This window comes from Chelonoidis abingdonii, chromosome 2 (genome assembly GCF_003597395.2).
Source record: "Chelonoidis abingdonii isolate Lonesome George chromosome 2, CheloAbing_2.0, whole genome shotgun sequence".
NCBI lineage: Eukaryota > Metazoa > Chordata > Testudines > Testudinidae > Chelonoidis > Chelonoidis abingdonii.
In genome coordinates this window covers 267,208,164-267,224,819 of record NC_133770.1, presented here as the reverse complement: position 1 = coordinate 267,224,819, position 16,656 = coordinate 267,208,164, and the positions used below count along the sequence as shown (strand labels likewise).

General features: G+C 41.6%; 1 protein-coding gene across 1 annotated transcript in view; it reads right to left on the bottom strand.

The window, feature by feature from the left end:
- ZFPM2 (zinc finger protein, FOG family member 2) overlaps positions 1 to 16,656 on the bottom strand; it is a 485,059-nt gene that overhangs the window by 183,732 nt on the left and 284,671 nt on the right. The window lies entirely within an intron of this gene.

Sequence of the window (16,656 nt, the reverse complement as noted above, 5' to 3'; positions counted from 1 at the left end):
TTTCTAAATATAAAAAAATAAAACAGGAATGTGTCTGAATAAATGTCATTGTAAGAGCCTTAACTTTTACATATTTTCAGTGTTTTTAATTTTAACTATGTGTATTTAATGTTGAATTAATTTGGTCTCTTTCTATGACAATTAAAGAACACTCTCTCCCACTTCTGTATGTTGCTTCAGAAAACATTCATTCTTGACTTAAAAGTTCCCAGTAATGGAGAATACACCAGAAACCTAGGTAAGTAGTTCCAATGATTAATTATTCTGACAGTTAAAATTTAGACCTTGTTTTCAGTCTGAATTTGTCTAGCTTCAACTTATAGCCATTGGATCATGTTATACCTTTGCTAAATAAAAGAGCCCTCTATTATCAAATTTCTGTTCCCCAGGTAGGTACTTATAAACTGTAATCAAGTCACCCCTTCATAACCTTCTCTTTGTTAAGCTAAACAGACATAGGATATGGAGCAGACACTCACTATAGAGAGACTTTAACTATAAGAGATGTTTTCTAATACTTGAATCATTCTCTTCAATTTATCAGCATTCTTCTTGAACTCTGGACACCAGAACTGGACACAGTTAAGAAGGAGCTGTGAAGCATTTACAACTTGGAAGAGCCCACTAGTCTTTCCAATCTCCATCTCCACCTACTTCAGGACCAACTCCCACCCCTACTTCTTTGGGCTCTTCATTAAAAGTAGGATTTGGAGCCCAGCCACATCTGCACTGAGCTCTGACAGGCACCTCCCCCACTCTGAACTGCTGAGGACTCTGATGAGCATGGTTCTGATTTATTCATATTTTTCTCTTGTGTGTTGAGGTGTGTTCCTGAATCTAGAACACTCCAGATCCCTTTGCTAGACTGAGCATTATACATTTCAAGAGAGAGAATTCCACAGTGGGGTCCAGCACAGGCCTGGCTGGCCTTCAAATTAAGTATTTAAACTAAGTCACTGCCGGGGAGGAGATGGCTGATGTCACAAATCCCACATCCACCAAGGATCTTCCAAATTGCTCACAGGCCACCAGATGACCATCCCCACTCAAGGTGTTTCCTCAAGGACTATCTCAAATAGCATCCTGCCTCCTAGCACACAGCTAGGTTAATCTGTGACAACAGGACATTCACATGTCAACAAGACAAATGCCTAATGGAGGATCCCACTGCAAAGGAACAAAGTGCCCCGTTCAAACTGCCAATAAAAACTAAATTTAGACAAGACTGAAAGTTTGATTCCAGCATCTTCATTTCCATTGAGATTGAAGTACAACCAAACAATAACTTTCAGCATTCCTATGGTATCCTTCACCAAGCCTAAAATGCATCTAAAATCTCTTCTACTAAACAGTCAATTAAAATAAATAACTTCCATGGATTCTGTTCAGAGGTAATGTCTCGCTCTCTCTTAATGTGCTGTTTTGAATGGTGACAAAGAGAGAACTACTGCATGATAAAGAACATCTTTTTCCATTCAACTTTCCATCTCTGCTTCATTTTATATAGCAATCTTTTCTCTGTACAATTCAGTGCAATTTAAGTATGCTTGTGTAAACATGGATTATACCACATCAGAAACTAAGTTAGCTGTCTCAAGAGAATTTGTATCTCTGCTGTGTGTAAGTAAGCAGATTAATTCCTAGATCAGGCATTACCTATTGCATTTCCAATTCAATTTCTTTTTTTCTTTGCTTTTCTTTCTACTCACCAGATCGGGGAAGTGGGATTATTTTATTAATTTAAGCCATATTTTGCATGTTTTTCTCTGTTATCTTTGTTCCCCTCCCCACAATTTGTTGATTCTTAGCACAAGAGACTAAGTATGAGCAAGAATGTGTAAAGACAAGAGATGTAAGCACTCCACACCTTAAAGACAAATAAATAGACCAATGGCATAGGGGAGCTACAAACTTTTCCTCACACTGCACTACCAGTGGTCTAAATTCTATCACATTTCAAACACTGATCTATAGTGGCACATCCTGCCTGGGGTAAGCTCTGTTATTGTATGAAATTTAGGAGAAGATTATTTATTCATTATCATTTATGTTGGTTTTATGTAAAATCTCAGGAGTGCATCAGCCAGTTTGTTTTTATTACAGCAGTGCCTGCTAGCACCATTTAAGGTAAGGGTCTGTTACACATCATAAAAACACAGAATTTTCTGTGCAAGATCAAACCACTGGCCCATCAAGTTGGCATCTTGCCTCTGGTAGTACCTGATGCTTCAGTAGAAGAAGGCACAAAAGTCCCATAATGCACCTAGCATACTGTGCAATATTATACATGGGTGAGGGAGGCAATTTGTGATGCTCTTATATGAGATTTGATTACATCTGTATAATTACAAATATAAGAATTACTATTAGTCATAAAATTATCCAGCTCCTTTTAAAATTCCCCGGTAGTATTAGTCTTTTGACCAGCCTTGACAGTGAGTACAGTATATTGAATAGATTATCTGATTACATGTTGTGTAAAGTTATTTCCCTTAATTTTACTTGTCATTAGCTTTCATTTAAAATTTCCACTATAAACTGTTACTTCTGTTCATTAACCACTGAGACTTTGCAGTGGACTGAAGCTTGAAAAGTAGACAAGTGAGAGGCTCAGGGAGAGAGGGTTCTTAAACCTTGTTTGATGGGATGTCCAAATCCCACACTGGTGAAGCAAGGGTTAAGGAGTTGCTCTGGATACAGGAGGCCATGCCCTGTCGCTCCTGCTGGGCATGTTCCCAGTGGAGGCAGAGTTCAAAAGGGAGTAGCTCAGCTCAGTCTAGGTGGACAAGAGAACAGCTGTGTGTTGCAGTCTCCTGCAGAAAAGCCGCTGATGCTCCAAGCAGCCAGGACCTGGCCTTATGGTCAATCCACAGCAGGCCCTTCAATCATGGGGGCCAGAGATGATGAGACTGCAGATAGAGGGAAACCTTCCAGAGCATGAACTGAGAGAACTCCCAAGGGGATCCCAAGACAGACCACTGGCACTGACAGAGGAATCAAAGCTGCTGTAGGAAGGGGCTTACAGGGAGAAGGCATGGAGCACCCGCCTCCTAGGCCTCATATTTTTGTTTCTTTGGGCCCTGGGTTGGAACCTGATGGAGCAGGTAGGGTCCAGATTCCCCTATCCCTGGCCACTGACTCTCACCATTGGGCGACACAGCTGCAGACTCCAGCTGCTAGGCAACACCGCCATTGACTAGTGTTGTTAGACAAAGCAGCCACTGACTCTTGCCACTGGGCAACACATTCCAGAGTATCGCCGCTAAGTGGTACTGCCGGTATTGGACTCAAAGCCCCCTTTGACTCTCTGGAAGAGTCTATGTTTGACAGCCCACCTTAGGCAAAGGCAGCAGGAGCCAGCTGGGCTGGCACTTGAAGAAGAGATCGTACTAGGAAATTCACAACTCAGTTCAAAGGAGAGCTGGGAAATAAGAACAACCAGTATCACATGAAGAGCCTGCATTTTTAAAGTAAGCAGCAGCAGGAGAGGACACAATGGTGTCTCGTGAAGAATCTGGGCTCTATATCCTGGCCTTCCACAGACCACGATAGCTGGAATGAAGACTAGCCTGATCCAAAAAAAGAAAGAGGGGGTAGTCGAGAGCTAGGAAGGTAGGAGGGAAAGTGAAATGACAGGATACCATGGAAGGGAGAGAGACATGATTGGAGGCAAAAATAAAGAGCAGGCACGGGCGGTCAGATAAATTAGGGAACCACACGAGACGGAGATTGGGGACCCAGAAGAGGGAGACAGAAGGATTGGAGGAAGTAAAAAAGGAAGGAGACATGGCAGCAGGGAGCATGTCAGAGGGACAAGAAGGCACTGTGGTGGTAGAAAGAGGAAATGATGAATTTATGGGAAAGAGAGTGAATAGTGGAAAGGGAAAATTGAGGGAACCAGGGAAGGGTGGGAAAGTTAGGCAGAACTAAGCATAGGGGAGGACAGAAAGATGGCAGGATCATGAGGAAAAGGGAAGATGAAAAAGAAGAGGGGATCTAAACAGAGAATGAAAGCAACTAAAATGAAGGAGAGCAAAGTAATGAGAAAATTATAAAGGAAAAAAATAAAAATATTAACGAAGTTTTATCTCATCCACTTTGCTCTTCAGAATTCAAGAATGAGCAAGCTGCCAAATATGAGGATTTCCACGCAGACATGCACCAGTAGAAGCTGACACACACCTTTATTAAATAATACACATGCCAATGCATAAATTATGTTACAGGTAGAAAGCAGTGGTTCGGCCAGAACTAGAATCCCAAGGCATCTGAAGAACATGCTTTTCAGCCAAGTTAAAGACAGCTGAGATTCCTGTACCCTCTTACCTCAGTTTCCTTGCACTCTCACCCACCTAAGACAGAAATCATCCTCAGTAATGTCCACACAGCTGTAGCTAGAATCTGTTATACACACCATGTCCTGAGGTTTATTTTCTATATTTTTTAAAAGAAGCTGTGAAAAAATACATTTTCTAAATGAAGGAAGTCTTTGGATGGACAAAAACACCCCAACACACCGTGATCTCAAAATCTCCATTGATGCACAAAGGTTCCTAAGACTCCCAAAGATAGAATTATGGAGCTACAAATAACGTTAACTTCCCAATTACTATGCCAATCAGTTTGTTATTATAGATTGTGTTTGCATTTGAAGGACTGTTTCATATGAAGCTCTGGCTGCTGGATCACCATCAAGTACCTCTAAATTTTCAAAGTCATACTCCAGACTATGTTCACTAGTGAGGTATTGAATGGTATCACCCCTCTGCATGATAAAGCATGCTATTACTTGATAATTTGGAATTTTTATTAAACATCTTATTTTTTTGATGAATTGACAGGTTTCGTTCTAGTTTAGGAGAACAGCAGACATCTCAGATAGTCAAGTTTTGTTTCATTTTACTATCATCTGTTCTGCAGGACCATCTATTTAGAAGGGCACTGCAAAGTACAACCTACAAATATTTTCTTTACAGGGGTAAAATTATTAACAGCAAATAACATTCATTAAGAATTTAGCTTTTTGTTCAAGAATTGCTTGTAAATAATTTTACAAATCTTCTCTCTGTTCATGATCATTTGATGAACAGTTTCTAAGAACAAATTTCAGCCAACAGGTGGCTAGTAAACTGTTAACTCTGGGTGTCTGTTATTCATTATTCATAGAGAGGAAGGAGTCTAACAGCTAGGAGGTTGGTACTGATAAGTGGGTTTGTGTGTAAATCCTTCATAATGGGGTTGTGCCTCTTTAGCAGTTCTCTTTCATTTTAACTTTAGATATGAACATCCCTTTTGAAGGGTAAAGGTGACAGGTAAAATAAATAATTTCCCAAGTATCCTATTGGAAATTGTTATCAAACATGCATAGTCTACTAAGGACTGTTGCATCAGCCAGAGTCACCACAGCCGATGGTGTTGCATTAGACATTGTGTAGTGAAGTTCTCCCACTCATTCCTGTGAGTCTATAAATCTCTGTGGTGACCACATGGGCTATTCAAGGTAGGGCTGGGTGTGCACCCCTTTGCAGATCAATGGAGAGTTTGAGATCGCGGTGTGTGTTGGGGTTCGGTAGGATGGGGATCCAGGTGCCAGTGGCTTGTTGGATTGGTCCAGGTGCAGGGAGAGTGGAGCTTGTTGGGGTGAGTTCTGGGTGCAGAGGATGCGAGGCTCAGCAGGAAGGTCTGGGTATGAGAAGGTCTGGATGAACAGGGATTGGGCGAATGGGGGAGTAGCTCCAAGTACAGTGACCCCTCCCCCTGCAGCTGAGGAGAGATGGGTGCAGGAAACATGGGGGGAGGGGGAGTTTGCAGAGCTTCCTACAGCTGGAAGAGAAATCTGGGGGTGGGTCTGACCCATCCCCATACGCCATGCAGAGGAATAGGAAATCCCATCAACTCCAGCCCAGCCGGGACTAGCAGCTGAGCATGGTGTAGGGTAGGAGCCACCAGCCAGTCTTCCCCAGTCCCCCTCTTGCCCCACAGTGATTTCCCTCTCTGATGGCTGCCCTGGGCACCCAAAACGTACTGCTGGGGAGGGTTGCATGGCGGCTCTTGTGGCTTCCCTTTGCTTCTCTGTCAGAAAGTCATTTTTCTGTAGGGGACATAAATTCTGTGCATGCGCAGTGTTGCAGAATTCCCCCAGGAGTAATGTGTATTTGTGTACAAATACCACAGTTACATGTACAAAGTAGTAGCTTGAGCTTTGTATGATCTCACAAAGGAAGACTGCAACAGAAGAGTGATCAGAGCTCATGTCTCCTGACTTTCCATCATATGTCTTGCCTACATGTCCATCCTTTATCCCCTATGTAAAAGCTAATTTATAATAGCCACTTGATTATGCTTTTTGACAGAGGCATGTTAAATGGATATGTGCAAAGTGATACATAACTGCGTTCCTAATATTCACTGCATTGGTATCAAATTCGCCTATCATTTGTTTTGCTGTTTCATCGTCTTCCTTCCATGCTCCAATAGGAAGTCCCTTCTTAGTATTTCCCTCATCCTGACTTTAAAGAAAATCTTTAGAATTTGCAACAATTAAAAAAAATAGTTTTATATAGCTGGAAATTCAGTCCTCTGTTGTGTCACAGACATTTGTGTTCATGAAGTATTTCATTCAAAGATGAACAATTTCCTCATGTTTTCTGTAATAGTCTAGAAATATTTTTCTTTCTTTCCTTTAATTTGTAGTACTCAGGATAAAAAAGGAAAAGGGAAATCTCTACATGTTATTAAACATTTAAGTCAATTTTTAAAGTACACTAAAAACTTTCCCTTTTTATGGACCAAATATGCCCAAATATAAACAAGCATACATCCTAGGCCAGAATTTTTCCATACAAATCTATTTTGGCAAGCTACTTTTTCTGAATTTTATAGTGTATTCTTTTGCAAATCTTTATTGTACCAAAAGAATAAATAGTGGCATGTAATTCAATTGGGAGGAATAGGGTAGTAACCTTATAAAGTGGAAAGTACTGAATTTAATCATACTTTTAGTGCAATACCTTTCCAATGATCTGGTTTTCTGTTCATTTTTCATTTTATTCACTTTAGTGTTTGAGCAGAGGCAAATTCTTGTTAAATCCCTTCATGATAACATCTAGGCATATGTAATATTGATAATGCCATATATATCATTAAACGGGCACATGTATCAGTAAACACATTAAGCTCCAGGTTGAAATCCTTGAGTGCAGAAACTGTGCTTCTCAGGAAAGTGTACTACCAAGTGTATAAACTCAGGATGGCAAACAACCCTGCACATTATCACAATTATCCCACCTAAGTCATGGCTTTTCTTTATTCTTCTTTGTAACAGTATAATAAGTTTAGTGAATTGAGTGTGAAATAAGCATATTATATTAGCAGGAATCCATGTCAATAAATCCACAAGGAGAAATAAGGAACGAGATGAAGAAGCACTGGTGTTGGTTAGAACTGAGTTGGCTGATTGACAGATAGATAATTAATCCAAATAAGGAGCTCTCGGAGCACTGACCTTATTTTTCTTCTAAACAGCTTTATTTCACTTTGTACTTCCTAAATATTCATTTAGTCTTATACACTTCAGTATCAGCAGAGCTATTTCTAGCCCAATCTCTGTCTAAACAAATCCCCTGAAGAATTTATTTCAACTACTGTAATGCCTGCTCTTACACCAGACCAATAATGTGTTCATGGGAGGAGCTCCCTGTAAAAATCCACAAAGCCACTCCCTGTCCACCCCTCTCCCACACATCTCTCTTTAAAACTCATGTTTAACTCAATGACTGTGCCCCACTTGGCAATGGTCAGGCAGCTGGTGTGCTGTATCTGCTGCTTATTACATTAATCTTAATCATCTCATGGTTACCTTTTGTGTTCCATGCCCATTCATTTTTGGGGGGTGATCACTTGTTGCCGCTGAGTAGATATTTATAAATTGAAAGTTATTTGGGGCAGGGCCTATCTTTTCATTATGTGTGTACAATACCCTAGTCACTGGCTGGGCTCTCTACATGCTACTGCAATACACATTTTAAATATTAAAAATAGTAATTTCTTCCACATTCACTGATGCTTAGCAATGCTGTACAGTTTTCAGAAAGTCCTTGCTTTTGCTTTTCACCAGCAAATGCTGCAAAGAACACACTTTCATGACAAGATGAAGCTGTACAATCTCCTCCAACAAATGATGTCACTCTGACCCTCACACTAACTTTGCTATTAAGCAAAAATAGGCACATTTTCAAATATTGATTCCAACTAATGTCTGATCCTAACAGGCATGATCTTATCAAGGCCCCACTATAACAGAAGAAGTGTCAGAGTTAAACAGAATAGGTTTAGATAAGATCACAATCTTCTTCACAATGATGTGATAGTATCACAGAATGAGTATGGTATTCAAAGCAATTATCATTAATAGATATGGTCAATGGGAAAAGCAGTCACAGCAGAGATCTAAACAAATTTGTGTATGGTGAAATAAAACAAGTTTTATCTGAATTGTGGCTTTAGAAAATGTTCTGTGCCTAGGAGAGATTTTGCAGACTATTTTTCAAACTTTAAAATGATGGATATTCAATGACAACCAAAACAGTGAGTAGTGATATTGCTGATTTAGCTTATTTAATACGTTCCAGGGCTTCTTTGCAGAAAATTGCCCCTCTGGCCTTGATGTAGGCAGATATGTTTGTCTTTCTCCTGATTGCTCTCACTCCAGTTATTATTTTATTCACTGATTCTACTGGGACTGGGGGTGAACCCTGACACAGAGATCCTCATGTGGAAGAATGGGGGTATAGCTCCCTCTCTGAAACTGTCTCCCGTTCTCACACAGGGGGTGTAAGCAGAAAATGGAAATGCGGGGGGAGGTGTGAGAAGCCATGTGTAGTGCTGTCTCTCTAGTGTCTGATGGTCAGAGAGATATAGATATCTCTCCTACCAGGCCCACGGCAGTTTCCTGGCTGGATTATATCTTCTGTGAAGCCCTCTCCAAGGTGGGGATACCCTTTAAAATGTGGTCTTTGGGGAACTGCTACCATGGAGAGAGCAACAGCAGAGGCACAGGGCCCCTGGGTAGATTGCCTAGACTCTCATTTATGCCCCAAGATCTGTGCAAATCTTTGGAGAGCCTCGGGTTTCTGATCAGCCATGAGGCACGGGAAATGGGGATACCCTCCCCTGAGGTGGGAGATCTCCATGAAGAAATTCTCACGGAGTTTTCCTTCCCTTAAATTCCCTCTGCAGGTGTTTCCACAAGATGTGGCAAATCAGTCCACAGTAATGAAATGCAGATCATATCTAGCTACTGGAAAAAATGAAATGCACTTTCTCCCTGCAGTTAATATCCTCATGAACTAGGCTATATCATAAGAAAATAGAAATCTTGATTTAAGATTTTAAAAAAATACAGTGTTGGTTAGGAGCATATTTTTAAAAGGGTTATAATGTGTTAGTATAACAGTTTCACACATCTTTTTAAATTTTCATTTTAATTTAAGTATTTCAAGGGTTTTTTACAACTTTTTAGTTTACAACCAAGTGCTCACAAAACGAAACCTTATTTTTATACATGAGTAGTCTCATTGATTTTAGGATTTGCTGAATTAGGCTACTATATCTGAATTCAGCTTGCCCTGGTGCAAAAATTCCATATTGTAATAATGCACAGTCATAAAGTGCAATCCTAAAAAAGTCTCTATAAACTCCTTTACCTCATTAATAATAAAAAAGCAGAAAGGACAACATTTGGAAGAAAAGCGAGGTATACGTTAGGAGTAATGTTATGCCTATAATGATGATAATACTAAGATCTTATATAGCATTTTTCATCTTTAAAGCACTTTAAAACATTAGTTAATTAATTTTTTTTATTGTTGTGGTTTCATTGCTACAATAAATTAATAAAGGAGATTACTTGCACTGATTACCAAAAGCATCACTCTTAAACAAAAAACCCACACACAATTTTTCTACTTATCTTCATGTATTTGTCTTCTCAAATGTGTGATTAATTCTAAAGCACTGAAATCTTTTTGATAATCGCTGAAGATGAATGTATCACTACAATCAGCAGTACATGAAGCACTGAATGCTATCAGCTGTTAACACAGTAAAGTAAAGCAGAACCATCTACATACTTGGTATCTCGTCTAAAAATAATATACTCATTGACCTTAACTCTATCAAACTGGTCCCATCATCAAGGTCAAATACAGTAACAGATATATATCTATATATAGATGTCTATACATTGTGAACTCTAAGAGTTCAATCCTATGAAATGCTAAGTGGCTTTAAATCCCACTGCCTCGCATCAGAATTGAAGATGCTCAGCCTCCCATGGAAGTGTTCTGCACCATGTAGGATTGAGCCTCTGGGTGCACATCATTCGCCACTTACAATCTGTGATCAGTGAGTATGCTTTTTCTTACATTTTCTCTTTCAGGAATACATAGGGAAATAGACAAACAGAGACTAACATCCTGTGACAATCAATGAAAAAGGCATAATCAGCTCTTCCCTGACACATATATCTACTCTGGGACAGTGTGTGTACTTTGAACACTGGCCTGACTTCAGGGTGGTGTGTATCCTGACTGCCCCAGAAAGAATTCAAAGACAATCAAATGATAATGCAGTGAATTTCTGTTGTGCCCAGACCAGCTTAACTGTCTAGACTGAATGGCGGTAGGAGCAGGAAAATGGCCCAGCCTTCTTCCTCACCACTTTGGGGACACTTTACCAGGTGGAAGCAGACCATGCAAGTGTCCCTGGTCCTCTGTCCTGGCTCATGCAAAGATCAGGGATAAATAGTTCTCTGTGGCTAATGAAAGAGAGTAGGAGAGAAGGACAATGTAAAATCTGGCCGAAATGACAGTCTGGACCTATACATTGAATGCTTCCGCCGACGTGCACAGGCAGAAATCGTGGAAAAACAACACCGCTTGCCTCATAACCTAAGTCGTGCAGAACGCAATGCCATCCACAGCCTCAGAAACCACCCTGACATTATCATCAAAGAGGCTGATAAAGGAGGTGCTGTTGTCATCATGAACAGGGTCTGACTACAGAAGGAGCCCAGACAATCCCTTTTTTGTTCCCCAAAGTACATCGAGAAGGTCTCTCCTGCCACTTTCGCGCTCAGATCTCGACCGTTGAGGACATTCATGCTAAGAACTGGAACCAATCTACTCAGGCACAGCCCTACACTACACCAGCAACAAATTCACATACCTTCAGACGCCGACCAGCGGTTTTTCTATCTACTACCCAAGATCCACAAACCGAATGCTGGACGCCCATCATCTCGGCATTGTGCACCTCACTGAACGACGGTCTTTGGATATTGGCACTCTCTACTCCGACCTATGCCACCGCACTCCAGCTACTCCGTGACACCACTGATGCCTGAGGAAACTCAACGGCATTGGTCACTCCCCAGAGAACACCATCCTAGCCCCATGGATGTAGAGCTCTCTACACAAACATTCCCAACACAGAATGGAATACAAGCTGTGTTGAACAGTATCCCTGATGATCCACAGCACAACTGGCTGCTGAGCTCTGTGCCTTTTACTCACACACACTATTTCAAGTTTGATGACAATATATACCTCCAGATCAGTGGCACTGCTATGGCACCCGCATGCCCACAATACGCCAATATTTTTATGGCGACCAGGAACAACGCTTCCTCAGCTCTCGTCTACTCACACCCCTTCTCTACCTACGCTACATTGATGACATCTCATCATCTGGACCCATGGGAAGGAGACTCTAGAAAAATCCACCACGATCTTCAACAACTTCCACCCACCATCAACCTCAGCCTGGACCAATCTACACAGAATCACTTTCTAGACACCCGGTGCAAATCAAGTGATGGCACTTAACACACTCTATATCAAAACCTACCGCCGCCTACGCTCCTCTGCTTCCAGCTTCCATCCTGGCACATCACACGATCCATTGTCTACAGCCAAGCACTGAGGTACAACCGCATCTGCTCACCCTCAGACAGAGACCAACACCCTACAAAATCTCCACCAAGCATTCTCAAACTACCAATACCCGCACGAGGAAATTAGGAACAGATCACAGAGCCAGACGTGTACCCAGAAGCCTCCTACTGCAAGACAAACCCGAGAAAGAAACCAACAGACTCACTGGCCATTCACTTACACGCCCAGCAACCCCTCCACGCATCATCAGGTCTACAACCATCCTGGACAATGATCCCACACTTCACGGATCTTGGGTGGCAGCCAATCTTGCCCACAGACACCTGCCAACCTGAAACGTATTTCCCAGCAACTGCACACCGTACATAGTAACTCTAGCTCAGGAACCAATCCATGCAAAAACCTCGATGCCAACTCGCCACATATCTACACCAGCGACACCATCATAGGACCTACCAGATCAGCCATACCATCCACTGGTTCATTCACCTGCACGTCCACCAAGTTAATGATACGTCATCATATGCCAGCAATGCCCCTCTGCTATGTACATCGGCCAATCTGGACAATTACTACGGGAAAGATAAAGGACACAAATCAGATATCAGGAATGGCAATATACAAAAACTGTTAGGGAGCCACTTCAAGCCTCCCTGGCCACTATAGCAGACCTTAAGGTGGCTATCCTGCAGCAAAAAAACTTCAGGACCAGACTTCAAAGAGAACTGCTGAGCTTCAGTTCATTTGCAAATTTGACACTATCAGCTCTGGACTCAACAAAGACTGTGAATGCTTGCACATTACAGAACCATTTCTCCTCCCTTGGTTTTCACACTCTACTGCTAGGAAACAGGCCTCACCCTCCCTGACTGAACTAACCTCGTTATCTCTAGCTTGCTGCAGATATATATACTGCTCCTGGAAATTTCCACTACCTGCGTCTGACGAAGTGGATTCACCCACGAAAGCTCCACGTCCAAAACGTCTGTATATCTATAAGGTGCCACAGGATTCTCTGCTGCTTTACAGATCCAGACTAACACGGCTACCCCTCTGATACGTAAATCTGTTGTTAGATCATAGCTGAAGAGACATTTAGGATATACCTTAATCTGTTACTCATGCTGGAGAAGCACAGTTAGTGATCTTTAGACTCCAGTCACGCATTTTTGGAATGACTGAAGGAAATGCTTATTGAGCTCAGCTCAAACTAAAAGGCCATTTTACACCTAAGTGTCTGTTCCCCATACTCCATTTTGTTTTGTTCTCCTGTGCCTCCCCCTGGCTGCTAAGTGTTTAGCGGAGGGCCCCTTAAAGTTGTTACCAGAAGCATTGCCTTTTCAAAGGATGGCCAATTGTGCTAAGTGGGACCACTGCCCTGTTCAAAGGGTTAGTCCTGTTCACACTTGTTAACCTGGGCTCGGTGGAGGGTGGACAATGTCAGTTGCAGGCCTATGTGTTTTAAGGCCTGGCATGAGTCATAGCCTCATGTGCTTCTGAGTCACCTATTGCACAGGACTCTGCCTAGACATGTCTCTTGTGCTCACCTGCTTTTTTTTTTCTTTCCCCTGCCTGCGAGCCAATCAAAAAGTACTGGTGGGAACTGCCTAAGTTTGCCCTTAAAAACCAGACATTTTCTGATCAGACCTCAGAAAGTTCCTGCTATGCTGCTGGTCTGATCAGCCAGGGTTCTGGGGGTCCTTTCTCCGCTCTCGTTTATTTTTTGAGCCTACCCCATTTTTTGAAACCCCGCCCCCACGAAGACCGAATTGCTGCCTGAGAGATCTCCTGATTATTGAGACTGTACCGCAGCTTCTGATGATTTTGCGCTTTTACTCTGCTGCTTCCTTTGGGGCGGTAAGAATCCCTCTGTGAAATTCTCTATACTTTTATTTTATATCTTAGCTGCTCTCTCTCTTTCCCCAGCACCCAGACTTAACCAGCACCACAGCTAGCTGTGGTTAAGTTAGGTTTAGAGATTGTTTATTGTGTTCTGTAAGTTAGGTTTAAGAAATTGTTGCATTGTGTTCTGGTTACTTGCTAATTTGTGTAGTCTTGGTTAAGTTAGGTCATAGATAAGATTTTGCTGTGTTCTGTATATTGTGGTAAGTCTGTCTTCCTGCGCCCCCACCGAGCTCTCCAGTCACCCCATACCCTTCAGTCTCTCTGCTGTTTAAACCAGCCTGCTCGATCTCTCTGCTGTCTTTAAACCTGCAGCCTGTCTGCCCTCTGTCTCCTGAAGTTTAAATCTCCCCTGCTCTCTGCTGTTTAAAGCTGCAGCCTGCTGTCTCTCTCTCTCTGCTGTTTAAACCTGCAGCCTGCCTGCTCTGTCTCCTGAACTCTCTCTCTCTGTCCTTTTTAATCCCTTCCTCCACACTCTCCATTACCCCCAAACCTCAATTGTATTAACTGAAGTCTAGCATAAACCCATGGTTCACCCTTTTTCTCTCTAACACACCAACATTTTACATTTATACCACTGTGACACCATTTTTACCTAGAGTTGGTTACTTACCACATTTTTCCATAACTGTTAGTTTGCCTATATGCTGCTGTGGACACACCTTTTATATAGAAATTGTAGCTACTTGTTACATTTATACTTCAGTTTAATTGGTTACCAACTGTATTGTACCGTACCCCACTGTATTGTACCCCACTATTGAAACCCCTATACTATATGCTAAAAGAAACCCCTCACCAATTGTCTACCTTAACAAACCCCATACCCCTCACTATTGAATTTTCCCTGTTTTTTGCATTTTCTTAATAAAGTTTATTTTGCACCCCACCTGTGTGGTAATTGCTCCCCAAGATCCCATATACCTGCTGTCCCAGATCCCATATACCTGCTGGCAGGGACACTAAGTACTGCACTAGATGAGGCTATAGTATTAGGTGGGACTACGAAGTCTGTTTAACACTTCAGCAAGTGCTTAATTATTAGTTTGGATCAGGGAATGCTAGGAATGTTAAGAAGGCACAGCTATATGGAGTTGTCTTGCAAATTGTTAGAGGTTAAGATGCCACACATGGCAACTGTTTTCATTTTCCACTCTGCAACAATAGGTTAAACTGGGAAAGAAGGAATACTAAGCATCGGCAAGATTCACCAGTGCATGTGGAGCTATTTATTACATTCATGTGTTTGTTATTGCTCCTTCATGCATTAAGGAGATTTATTAGAACAGAAAACATTACCACAGCATGAGCATAGAGGTTGTCTGTGATGCCAACAGCCTACTCACAAATGTTCCAGCATCCAACATGCGCCCATGATGTGTTCCTTTATTCAGCCCTGCTAATCAGCACATTGGTACCTGATAGTGGATGACTGACTAAAGAAATCAAGATTGAACTTATTCCCTGAGGCATGCTGTACCACCAGATCAAAGAGCACACATCTGGCATCCTGAAAATGCAATCCCACTGCTCTTACCTCTTAAATTCTCAGTCACAGAAACCAGGGACAATGATGCTTATAAATCAGGACAACATTTCTCAAAAGAGGTACAAAAGACTCAGAAATAAAGTTATAAGTGGAACTGAATAAAAATGCCTTTAAAAAGAAACCTCAATTAAACTCTGACTGTTTTCTGCATTTAATTGTTTTTAATAAACATCAGTGTGAAAAGAAAACACAACCCAGCATTTGGAAGGCAAGGTTTCCCAGGCAATTAGGAAGAGGGATTCCCCAAATACAGATACTTGCATGAAAATGAAAAAGTGAGGAAAAAGAACAAGAGAAGACTAATGCATACAGAATGGAAGGAAAGATGACCCAGCAGGAGGAAAGAATATAGAGACAAAAGAAGATGATAAGAAATAAGGTGGGACTTGGAAGTAGAAAAGATTTTCTTAAAAAAAAAAATAGCAGGCTTTTCAGACATAGGTTAGAAAATAATGAAATTGACTGGGAGAAAAAAACAGTAAATAGCTTGCAGAGGAGTTAATACTATTTTCTGCTTTATTGCTCCCTGTTGTTTATGCTAGTATGTCCCATTTCTGATTTGGAAAGTGAGAAGTATGTCTTGGCAGCAGAGAGGGAAGAGTTAGGAATGGATTCCCTTCTCTTTCTCCTTCCCTCCCACACATCTTGCATGAACACCCTCTCTCTTAATGCCACTGAACTCCTCTCCCATGTCTTCATACATGGCAGATGTTAGAGTTTTTCACTCTAAGAATCTGTTCACCCTTCCCACAGTTGATCAACTGTCTCAGAAGCAAAGGTGTGTTCAGAGACAAAGAGCATTCTGGGTCATGCTTTTGATTAAGAATACATTTATAAGGAAATAATTAATAAGAATTTACAAAAAAGATAGGGGTTTTAATTCTGGAAACTCAGTCAGATACGTTATAATATACTCTCTATCTATCTATCTATTTATATATATAAATGATAAAATGCCAAACAGGTGATGCTATAAAAAACAGTTACTCACGTCTAGTAACTGTTGTTCTTCAAGATGTGTTGTTTATGTCTATTCCAACCAGGAGTGTGTGAGTGCACATGCATGGCGGCCAGAAAATCTGTCTCCTAGCAGCATCCGTCGGGTCAGCCTGGGTGCCCCCTGCAGTCACACCTTTTTGGCGCTCAATATTGAGCCCTGCTGACCCACCACTCCTTCTGTTCCTTCTTGCCGGCTACTCTGACAGAGGGGTAGGAGGATGGGTATTGGAATGGACGTGAACAACACATCTC